Source organism: Erpetoichthys calabaricus, chromosome 10 (assembly GCF_900747795.2).
Source record: "Erpetoichthys calabaricus chromosome 10, fErpCal1.3, whole genome shotgun sequence".
Classification (NCBI taxonomy): Eukaryota; Metazoa; Chordata; class Cladistia; order Polypteriformes; family Polypteridae; genus Erpetoichthys; species Erpetoichthys calabaricus.
In genome coordinates this window covers 5,306,245-5,319,059 of record NC_041403.2, presented here as the reverse complement: position 1 = coordinate 5,319,059, position 12,815 = coordinate 5,306,245, and positions in this window count along the sequence as shown.

The following is a 12,815-nucleotide window of genomic DNA, read 5'->3' as shown; positions in this document are numbered from 1 at the left end:
GTTTGTTTGTTTCCATACCTCTACAATGTTAGCTTTGCAGTTGAAGTCATTTGCACAAGTTAAGCTTTTAGTCAGAGGTAGAAAAAGTTGGTGTGATTTTACACAGTGCCTTGCCAAGGAGCAATATGTATATAAACACAATACCACAATTTTCATCTTTGGGTATCAGGACCGACTCAGGGTCACACCAGGAGCAAGTGGTGGGGATTTATTTAGATGACATTATATAGCACCTTTCTGACATACATTTTCCAAAAGCCATATCTAGATTCAGTACACTTGTTTCCAAACTTCTATAGTTGGAGCAGAAGAGCCAGAGTGTCACTTCTGGCACAACATTATCGGTTTGTTGTACACTCTGATATTATATAGCGCCTTTCCGTAGTGAAAAGCACCACTGGGCATTTTCCATATACATTTGTGTCTCTACTTACTACTCTGATGAAAAGGGTACACAAAGATAAAGGTTTGGGGATCCACCCCATAAATTGTAGAAAGTAGACGAGGGTAAAGAACTGCGTGAAACTCCACTGAGTGGTCAATTGGCACCGAGTTACCAAAGAGGCCTGACTGCAGAGCAAAGGTGGAGGGTTTTTATAGCTGAGGGGAAGGAAGAGGCGGATCATCTGAAAGGCGGAAGTGAGGTCATCAGTGGGCGTGGTCTGGAGCTGGAAGAGGACTAGATCTTACTGATCATGTAAGGATGGGAGAAGAGGATTTAATACTCCTGATTAGCCTCCTATACCGGAGTTTCAGCACTGGCCAGACCCCCCCTGCTGCCACCCATGCGTGTGTGTGTGACACTACATTAGGAGCAGTCAGCTGAAGTGACTCACATCTGGTCAAATAGGAAGTCGGTGCTGGAGGTTGATCCACCCTGGTGACTTTATATAGTGCCTTACCATTGGGAACTCCATCCCCTGCAATGCAACCATTTCTACATTTCTTCAGTGATAATGCTCTGTCAGTCCTGGGGTTGGGCTCAGTAGCTGCAGGTTTTTGTTTTAACCCAGATGTTTTGGGGGTTTTTTTTAAATGAGAAGTAAATTATTGCTGATGAAGCACTTATTGCTCAAGTGACATTTTGATATTTCATTTTAGTGGTCTCACGTAAGGTTCCCCACCCTTAATTTCTTATTTCAGTCTTAAACAGTCACATTCTGTGTTTTTAATGGCTCCTTATTAGCAAGAAGATGCAAACGGCAAAAGGAGCCAGCAGCTCACCATCTAACTTCCATTTACCCCTGTGTGTGTGTGTGTGTGTGTGTTCATCATGCTCTTTTTGGTTTAATAAAACACTTAAGAGAAAAATGTAACAGACTGAAAATGATCCATTTTAGGTGTGAAAATGAACAGACTCGACACACTTTAAAAGGTAAAGGGGCAGCCACCCGTATAATATTCCTGGCTTAAAAAGGGTTTTGAATAGCACAGAGATGTTTGTTCCCAATACTGAGACCAAAACAGAACTGGTGAGGGTTTGCAAAGATGGCGGCTTAAAAGGATTCTGACCGGAAGTGATGCATGGGGAACCAGAAGTGATGTTCTTCCGATGTCCGTCTGTGCGCCGTAAATGACGTTTTTCTGGGTGCCAGAACCGAAAGTGACATCATGCTGAGCGATGTCATCAGCTCTGAATCAGACAGGTTTTCTCACGGCTGGTCTATAGAGACAACAGGAGAAGATGTAGAACCCTGTCACCCCCTGGCCTGGCCTGTCCTGGAATTACCTTCACTTGATCCACATAACTTCCTCTTACTCACACGTGTGTGACATAGGCTTCAACTTATTTGGATGATATCCTTAGAAAGGATAAAAAACCTACAATAGATTGCAATGTCAGGATCTTCTAACAAGCCATAAAATTAAATGAGGTCTGAGACAGGCGATTGGGTTGGAACTAAAACCTGCAGCCACTTGCAGCCCTCCAGGACCAACATGGCCCATCCCTGTATTAGGGGTTGGTTCAGGGACACTCTGTATATAGTGCCTTTCATCAGGTAGGTGCCTTTCACTTACAGTACACTTGTTTAAATATTTCTACAATGTGAGCACTGTTGGCAAAGAGAGTTATATTGGGTCCCAGAGGGTTCTTGGGTGGGGACTGACCCAGATGATCTTTATATAGCGACTTTCCATTATGGGTGGTCGGGATTACCATTTTATGGACGAGGCTCCTTTCTCATGCATAAACTGCTTTTTTAAATATTCCAAAGGGTGCAATAAGACTGAAATGCCACTACAACATAACACGGAAGACAAACATTAAACCCCAAATACCAGAGAAATCCATGAAAGACAAAGTGCTGCATTAGAATAAAGTAACAGCAAACAGGCAATGTGATGGAGGAAAACCACAAGGAGAGGACACAGTGGGACATTCAGAAAGTCTTTAGACCCCTTCACTCTCTGCACACTTTGCATTGTAGATTTAATTGTAACTCCATGCATTTGACATTAATGTCCATCAAACTACACTCACTACCCTGTAATGACAAAAGTCAACACGTTTTCAGAAAAATCTGGAAATTTATTAAAACTCTGGAACTGAAATCTCTCATTCATAGAAGTATTTAGACCCTTCTATCAGAAGCCCACCTGTGGTAGCTTTGCGTCTTCTTGGTTAGTCTCTTCAACCTTTGCACACTTGGATTTGGGCAGCTTACTCCATACCTCCTGGCTCACCCTCTCACCCGTATAATATCCCTGGCTTATAAAGGGTTTTGAATAGCACAGAGATGTTCGTTCACAATACTGAGACCAAAACAGAACTGGTGAGGGTTTGCAAAGATGGCGACTTAAAGGGATCCGACCAGAAGTGATGTTCTTCCGATGTCAGTCTGTGTGCTGTAAATGACGTTTTTCTGGGTGCCAGAACCGAAAGTGACATCGTGCTGAGCGACGTCATCAGCTCTGAATCAGACAGGTTTTCTGACAGCTGGTCTGTAGAGATAAACAGGAGAAGATGTAGTGCACCCTGTCACCCCCTGGCCTGGCCTGGCCTGGCCTGGAATTACCTTCACTTGATCTACACAACGTTAGGATGGGCTTTTAGGTTGGGTGGGAGGTGTCTGTGAACGGCCATTTTTAGGTCTCTCCACAAATATTCTATGGGGTTTAGGTCTGGGCTATGGCCCGGCCACTCCGAGACTTGTCCCCAAGCCAGAACTCTCGTCTTTACTGTATGCTTCAGGTTAGTGAACTGTCACCCAAGTCAGAGGTGACATGCACTCTGGAGCAGGTTTTCTTCAAGGGTCTCTTTAGGTTTGGTTGCATTCATCCTTTCCCTCAATTCAGAACCATCTCCATGTCCCTGCACCCCCATAGCTTGATTCCTCCACTGCCATACAATACAATACAATTTATTTTTGTACAGCCCAAAATCACGCAAGACGTCACCACAGGGATAGTTGTAGGCAGGTGATGAGCAGCGCCTGGTCATCGTCAGACATTGTGCTTGGAGTTCTGACAAGAGAATTCAATTTTTGTCTCATCGCACCAGAGAATTTTCTTCTTCCTCATGTTCTCAGCGTCCAAGCAGGCCATCATATGTGCTTTCGTCAAGAATGGCTGCCGTCTAGACCATGAAACACCTGACTGGTGGAGTCCTGCTGACATGATTGCCTCTCCAACAGGTTCTTCCATCTGTTAGAGTGACCATCTGGTTTCTTAGTCACCCCTCTTATCAAAACTCTTCTTCTGCAGTTAATCCATTTGGCAAGATGGTCAACTTTAGGTCCCAAACTGCTGCCATTTCACAATTCCAGAGGTCACAGTGGTTCTGGGAACACTCAAATGCCTCAGAAATGGTTTCGGCCCTGATCTACTGTATGTCTTACTGCAGTATGGTACTGTGGTGGGCTACTGAGAGTTCCTTGGACTTGGTTTTTGTTCCTACATGCCGTGTGAATTGTGGACCTTCTATCCACGGGTCTGTGTGTGCCTTTTGAAAGGATGTCCAGTCGATTCAGTTTGCCACAGGTGGGCTCCATTCATGTTCTGGAATCATCTCAAGGATGCAATTAATGCAAACAGGATGGACCCTGAACACAATGTGAAGGACCACACAGCAAAGGAGCTGAAGACCTCTAAGGAATGAAAGATTTCAGTTTTTGACTTTCAATAGGACCTGCAAACCTTTCTAAAACATGAGTTCACTTTGTCATTATGGGTAATGCAGTGTAGATTGAGAGGCAAACATATCAAATGTATCCATTTAAATTAATTCTACAAAAATAAAGTGTGGAGAAAGTGAAGGGGTCTGAAGACCTTAATCCTCTGGAAACACCGAGGATGCTGTGACCACCAAGGGCCCCCATCTATTGCCCCAAATGGCATGGACACAACTTCCAATGTAAATTAAAAGGTTTAATCCTGTGTCTGACTATCTTACCCATGGTCTCCAAGAACCCAAACTAAAACACACAGCGATGCTGCTGTCTAGTTCTTCTCTCTTCTGGTGGTACAGTTGAAGTCAGAAGTTTCCATGTACTTGGAGTGAATTCTGTCAAATTCACTTTATGAGCCCTCTACAGATTTCATACGCTCAAACTGTAAAGTTGGCATATCATTTAGATGATAGATAGATAGATAGATAGATAGATAGATAGATAGATAGATAGATAGATAGATAGATAGATAGATAGATAGATAGATAGATAGATAGATAGATAGATAGATAGATAGATAGATAGATAGATAGATAGATAGATAGATAGATAGATAGATAGATACTTTATTAATCCCAAGGGGAAATTTTGCTGATATTTAAGAATAATGGGGATGTGCAGGACTGCAGTAACTACAGGGGAATAAAATTGATGAGCCACAGCATGAGGTTATGGGAAAGAGTAGTGGAGGCTCAGTTAAGAAGTGAGGTGATGATTACTGAGCAGCAGGATGGTTTCATGCCAAGAAAGAGCAACACAGATGTGATGTTTGCTCTGAGGATGTTGATGGAGAAGTTTAGAGAGAAGGCCAGAAGGAGTTGCATTGTGTCTTTGTGGACCTGGAGAAAGCACATGACAGGGTGACTGAGAGGAGCTGTGGTATTGTATGAGGAAGTCGGGAGTGGCAGAGAAGTACGTAAGAGTTGTACAGGATATGTAAGAGTGAAGTGTGTCCGCGGTGAGGTCTGCGGTAGGAGTGACTGAGGTGGGATTACATCAGGGATCAGCTCTGAGCCATTTCTTATTTGCAATGGTGATGGAAAGGTTGACAGACGAGATTAGACAGGAGTCCCCGGCGAAGACAATGATGTTTGCTGATGACATTGTGATCAGTAGCGAGAGTAAGGAGCAGGTTGAGGAGACCCTGGAGAGGTGGAGATCTGCTCTAGAGAAGAGAGGAATGAAGGTCAGTAGGACCACCGAGACAGAATACATGTGTGTGAATGAGAGGGAGGTCAGTGGGATGGTGAGGATGGGGGGGAGTAGAGTTGGTGAAGGTGGATGAGTTTAAATACTTGGGATCGACAGTACAGAGTAACGGGGAGTGTGGAAGAGAAGTGAAGAAGAGAGTGCAGGCAGGGTGGAGAAGAGTGTCAGGGGTGATTTGAGACAGACGGGTATCAGCAAGAGTGAAAGGGAAGGTCTACAGGATGGTAGTGAGACCAGCTATGTTATATGGACTGGAGACGGTGGCACAGGAGACAGAGCTGGAGGTGGCAGAGTTAAAGATGCTAAGATTTGCATTGGGTGTGACGAGGATGGACAGGATTAGAAATGAGGACATTAGAGGGTCAGCTCAAGTTGGACGGTTGGGAGACAAAGTCAGAGAGGCGAGATTGTGTTGGTTTGGACATGTGCAGAGGAGAGATGAGGGGTATATTGGGAAAAGGATGCCAAGGATAGAGCTGCCAGGTAAGAGGAGAAGAGGAAGGCCTAAGCAAAGGTTTATGGATGTGGTGAGAGATGACATGCAGGTGATGGGTGTAACAGAACAAGATGCAGAGGACAGAAAGATATGGAAGAAGATGATCCGCTGTGGCAAACCCTAACGGGAGCAGCCGAAAGAATAAAGGGGTGTCACTGAAATGAAATCTGTGGTGGGTTGGCACCCTGCCCAGGATTGGTTCGTGCCCTGTGTTGGCTGGGATTGGCTCCAGCAGACCCCCGTGACCCTGTGTTTGGATTCAGCGGGTTGGAAAATGGATGGATGGATGAAATGAAATACCTCAAATGCAAAGAAATAAGTGACAAAAGTTATGTGACACAGACAATTATTTATATTCACATTTTCACACTATTTATGGATTACGAATTTATGAAGTTAATGTTATTTGAAATATTCCTCCATACACATACTCCGGTTACTGAGAATTTGTGTTTTGCAGCACCACCTCTTAACCAGTAGGGGGCCATGCAGACTTCTCAAAGCCAGGGTGTCTCTCAGCCACTCCGCCGGCTGTAGCTCCCAAAACCAGGGGTCCCTTTTCTCAGCTCTTTAACTCGGTGTTTCTTAAACTAGGGGTCATGAACTTGTCTGCAATTGGTCACCACGTGATCATGTAGTAAAACTGCCAAGTTCTTCACATAATGCGTCAAATGACATGCCACCCGTGGTTTTGTCAAGCTGGTCAGTTGGATTGGCGGTACTAAATTGGGGTCTTGTTCAAAAAGCGGAAGCCATCAGTATACACCAGGGTTCAACTTTAAGATTAGGCACCCTTACACTATTTTAAGATTAGGCACCTAATCTAAATTTTAAGATAGGGACCCTGCTGGCTTTACCTCCATGAACCTTAAGTTCAGGGTTTGTAGTAGGGGCTTTTGGCGTCCGCTTTTTGAACAAGACCCCTAAAGAACCCATGTGTGTTCGGTCACCCTGTGGTGGACTGGCCTCCTGTCCAGGGGTTATTCCTGCCTTCTGTCCCTCGCTTGCTTGGATTGGCTCCAGCTGCTCTGTTCTCCTGCTCTTGCTAAGCAGGTATGGAGAATGTATTTTAAAACAAAAACTCCACCTCTCCGTTTGCTTTCCACTTTTTCTTTTATTAAAATGTCTATGCGAGAAATATCCTTGAAAGCAAACAAACACACCTTTTTTTTTTTATTATATATCCATTGGCATTTGTCTGTTTACGGATACAACTCTGCTGGCATGAGGATACTAAATCTCTTCTTTGGTCCCAGTACGGTGCCGGATTTTCTCATATCAATCCTCTGACTAAGATGTTTAAATACAACAAAAATGCATTTTCAGAAAGCACTTTGTGTCACCCACCCGGCCTTGGCGAAGGTTTATCAAAAGTCCATCGTGAAGTTTTTCTGCAGCTGACGCCTTTCAGGTGGTCAGTTATAACGACTTCCAGAGCAGATCATCCACCTGAAGATAAGTCTTTTTGGGTCACGGCCAGTACTTGGATGGGAGACCATCTAGAAAATAAGCTTGGGTCGCTGCTGGAAGAGGTGTTGGTGAGGACAATAGAGGGCGCTTACCCCTGTGGTCTGAATGTGGATACCAATGGCCCAATGGAGTCACAGGGACACTGAGCTGTACACATGGTGCCGTCTTTCGGATAAGACATAAGAACGAGGTCCTGACTCATGTCGTCATGAAAGACCCCTAGGCATCCTTTGTAAAGAACTGGGTGTATTCCAAAGTCTTGGCTAAACTGTCCTTCATGGCCTGGTGATTCTGGTCCCCTAAATCACCCCCTGTCTCTAATTGGTGGTCTATCATACCACTTCACCATCTAACAGCTCGTGTAGACCGAGTGTACTGGTGCAAAAATGGCTGCCATCACATCATCCAGGTGGATGCTACACATCAGTGGTGGTTGAAGTAACTCTGTGCACACTGACGGAGGCACTTTGAGTTAGTGAGAAAAATTCTGAAAGAATTATTATTCCTGTTCAGTGAACTTGCACACGGACGCCCCCTGTGGGAAGAACACAGGGAGTGTGGGCTGGGGTAAAAACCCACTTAAATACCACACTGGCTGAATGTGGGGGGCTGCTACAAGGAGCCCCTTAGTAAAGTTCACCTATAGTGGCCCAAAATGGCCAGCAGCCCAAGTTCAAGAAGTTCCTCACTGGCCCAATGATGGTTCGGTAACGCTGTCATCACGACCCTCCAGTTTAAGGTTATCCCAGAGTAAGCAACGCTAGAAATTTGTCTTTTCAGTGGTTTTTAGATTTGGACTGCAGAGGTATAAAATAATTTGGATGGGTTCAAAAAGAATTGATTTTATTGTGAATAAAAATTACACATTTTTTTTTATGAATTATTGGGAAAGTTTGTATTCAGGGTTGTAACACCGCAGGAAAAAATAACCACACACAGGGCCATACCAATAAATACAGAGGTATTGTAGGAATAATTTAAACAATAGTATTAGGTTTTATATTTTTTATTAATAAATTGCTGAGCAGTAGAGTGGATGGTTGTGCCCTGCGGTGGGCTGGCGCCCTGCCCGGGGGTTTGTTTACTGCCTTGTGCCCTGTGTTGGGTGGGATTGGCTCCAGCAGACCCCGTGACCCTGTAGTTAGGATATAGCGGGTTGGATAATGGATGGACGGATAAAGTGGACGGTGTGTACTGTGCACCCGCTATAAGCACAGATCGACGACGCGGTTGTTTCGGGTTAAAAAGGGGACGGGGAAAAAAACACATTAATATCAACGAAAAATAGTAAAAATTTTAGAGATATCTCCTTTTGCTTTTTATGATTTTGTAAACAGCTTTGAAGTGTATTTATATTGTCTTTTATTTCCAGTAATTCGGCTGTGATTGTAAAAGTGCAATTCTAAGTAAAATAACAATGAGAATGACGCAGTGCTTTCAAACCGCCGCGCCACTAACATGTACGTGAACTCACAACTGAGCGGTGCGCGCTTTTCTGTCGGGACCGCGTCATCACGCTCTCGTGGTGATCCTCTATAAATAAACAAATCTTGGCATTTATATAGCGCTTTTCTCACTACTCAAAGCACTCAAGAGGGTAAGGGCCTTGCTCAAGGGCCCAACAGAGCCCCTATTGGCATTTACGGGATTCGAACCGGCAACCTTCCGATTGCCAGTGCAGATCTCCAACCTCAGAGCCACCACTCGTACCTCTACGCTTTCGGTGTGTTTCTGCCGTTATTTAAGGTACGTTAATTTTGTGTAGTGTATTAGTTTATATCGTTTTATTCGATTTGGCTAAAAAAATGAAAAGGAAATATGATCGAATGTTTTTATTTATTCTAATAATGAATGTTGAACTGACATCCATCCATTGTCTCCCGCTTATCCGAGGTCGGGTCGCGGGGGCAGCAGCTTGAGCAGAGATGCCCAGACTTCCCTCTCCCCGGCCACTTCTTCTAGCTCTTCCGGGAGAATCCCGAGGCGTTCCCAGGCCAGTCGAGAGACATAGTCCCTCCAGCGTGTCCTGGGTCTTCCCCGGGGCCTCCTCCCGGTTGGACGTGCCTGGAACACCTCACCAGGGAGGCGTCCAGGAGGCATCCTGATCAGATGCCCGAGCCACCTCATCTGACTCCTCTCGATGTGGAGGAGCAGCGGCTCTACTCTGAGCCCCTCCCGGATGACTGAGCTTCTCACCCTATCTTTAAGGGAAAGCCCAGACACCCTGAGGAGGAAACTCATTTCAGCCGCTTGTATTCGCGATCTCGTTCTTTCAGTCACTACCCATAGTTCATGACCATAGGTGAGGGTAGGAACATAGATCGACTGGTAAATTGAGAGCTTCGCCTTGCGGCTCAGCTCCTTTTTCACCACGACAGACCGATGCAACGCCCGCATTACTGTGGACGCTGCACCGATCCGCCTGTCGATATCACGCTCCATTCTTCCCTCACTCGTGAACAAGACCCCGAGATACTTGAACTCCTCCACTTGGGGCAGGATCTCGCTACCAACCCTGAGAGGGCACTCCACCCTTTTCCGGCTGAGGACCATGGTCTCGGATTTGGAGGTGCTGATTCCCATCCCAGCCGCTTCACACTCAGCTGCGAACCGATCCAGAGAGAGCTGAAGATCACGGCCTGATGAAGCAAACAGGACAACATCATCTGCAAAAAGCAGTGACCCAATCCTGAGCCCACCAAACCGGACCCCCTCAACACCCTGGCTGCGCCTAGAAATTCTGTCCATAAAAGTTATGAACAGAATCGGTGACAATGGGCAGCCCTGGCGGAGTCCAACTCTCACTGGAAACGGGTTCGACTTACTGCCGGCAATGCGGACCAAGCTCTGGCACCAATCGTACAGGGACTGAACAGCCCTTATCAGGGGGTCCGGTACCCCATACTCTCGGAGTACCCCCCACAGGATTCCCCGAGGGACACGGTCGAATGCCTTTTCCAAGTCCACAAAACACATGTAGACTGGTTGGGCAAACTCCCATGCACCCTCCAGGACCCTGCTAAGGGTATAGAGCTGGTCCACTGTTCCGCGACCAGGACGAAAACCACACTCTTCCTCCTGAATCCGAGGCTCGACTATCCGACAGACTCTCCTCTCCAGGACCCCTGAATAGACTTTTCCAGGGAGGCTGAGGAGTGTGATCCCTCTGTAGTTGGAACACACCCTCCGATCCCCCTTCTTAAAGAGGGGGACCACCACCCCGGTCTGCCAATCCAGAGGCACTGTCCCTGATGTTCATGCGATGTTGCAGAGGCGTGTCAGCCAAGACAGTCCTACAACATCCAGAGCCTTGAGGAACTCCGGGCGTATCTCATCCACCCCCGGGGCCCTGCCACCAAGGAGTTTTTTGACCACCTCGGTGACCTCAGTCCCAGAGATGGGGGAGCCCACCTTCGAGTCCCCAGGCTCTGCTTCCTCATTGGAAGGCATGTTAGTGGGATTGAGGAGGTCTTCGAAGTACTCCCCCCACCGACCCACAACGTCCCGAGTCGAGGTCAGCAGCACACCATCCCCACCATATACAGTGTTGACACTGCATTGCTTCCCCTTCCTGAGACGCCGGATGGTGGACCAGAATCTCCTCGAAGCCGTCCGAAAGTCGTTCTCCATGGCCTCCCCAAACTCCTCCCACGCCCGAGTTTTTGCCTCAGCAACCACCAAAGCCGCATTCCGCTTGGCCTGCCGGTACCTATCAGCTGCTTCCAGGGTCCCACAGGACAAAAGGGTCCTGTAGGACTCCTTCTTCAGCTTGACGGCATCCTTCACTGCTGGTGTCCACCAACGGGTTCGGGGATTGCCGCCACAACAGGCACCGACTACCTTACGGCCACAGCTCCGGTCAGCTGCCTCAACAATAGAGGCACGGAACATGGCCCATTCGGACTCAATGTCCCCCACCTCCCTCGGGATGTGGTCGAAGTTCTGCCGGAGGTGGGAGTTGAAGTTACTTCTGACAGGGGGCTCTGCCAGACGTTCCCAGCAGACCCTCACAACACGTTTGGGCCTACCAAGCCTGACCGGCATCCTCCCCCACCATCGAAGCCAACTCACCACCAGGTGGTGATCAGTTGACAGCTCCGCCCCTCTCTTCACCCGAGTGTCCAAGACATGTGGCCGCAAGTCCGACGACACGACCACAAAGTCGATCATCGAACTGAGGCCTAGGGTGTCCTGGTGCCAAGTGCACATATGAACACCCCTATGCCTGAACATGGTGTTCGTTATGGACAATGCGTGACGGGCACAGAAGTCCAATAACAAAACACCGCTCGGGTTCAGATCAGGGGGGCCATTCCTCCCAATCACGCCCTTCCAGGTCTCACTGTCATTGCCCACGTGAGCATTGAAGTCTCCCAGCAGAACAAAGGAGTCCCCAGAAGGTATGCCCTCTAGCACCCCCTCCAGGGACTCCAAAAAGGGCTTCAATATTGAACTGACCTTAAATAAAATCGAAAATCAAATGAATTCTATTTTGGAATTATTATACTTATTCCTTGCCCTGTGGTGGGCTGGCGCCCTGCCCGGGGTTTGTTTCCTGCCTTGCTCCCTGTGTTGGCTGGGATTGGCTGCAGCAGACCCCTGTGACCCTGTAGTTAGGATATAGCTAGTTGGATAATGGATGGATGGATGGATGGATACTTATTCCTATTCAATTCAAGACAGAAAATGGGTCCCAAAAATAAAATCTGGAGCACAACATCTGGATGAAAAAAAAAGTACCGAAAGCCAACGCGATACTTTAAAACAATGCATTTTTACCGGAAGTAAAAAAAAATTAGTGAAGAAAGCAATGAAAATGTAAATATTCCTAACGTGCGAGGCGAAAACAAAAAAGACACAGAACAATTTGTTTTATCCGTTTTGATTGACGGGCGCTTATTTTCTCTTTCGGCACCAGGCGTCGTTTTGTCACTCTAAACTGTAAATCTTCGTAATTACACATAAAATTTTGCCAAAACCACACAAAGAAAAAAGTTTCAAGGAAAGACACGGTAAGGGGTGGTGCAGTGGTGACGCTGCCTGGCAGTAAGAAGCCCGGGTTCACCTCCCATGTCCTATTTGCATGGAGTTTGCAGGTTTTCCGTCTTCACGTTGGTTTCCTCCAGGTGGTCTGGTGGTACTGAATTGGTCGCGCGCGTCTGTCCAGGGATTGTTGCTGCCTGTCCCATTGCTTGCTGGGGTAGGCTCCAGCTGCCCAACCACCCTACCCTCAAAACGGGTATAGATCATGGATGGATTAGTTAAGTATGGACCTTTTTTGTGTCCATGACCAAGTTCGGGCGCCCTGTCCGTTTTTCCATACTGGAGTTAACGGGGCCTGGCTGTTCAAATCCACATTGGGTCAGTGGTGTTCGCAGTTTTGCTTTATTTGTGAAATTACTAAAGTAATGGGCGGGTTGATGAATATGGCGTTAATAGTAACTTATATGGCCCCTCCCCGATAATTCCGT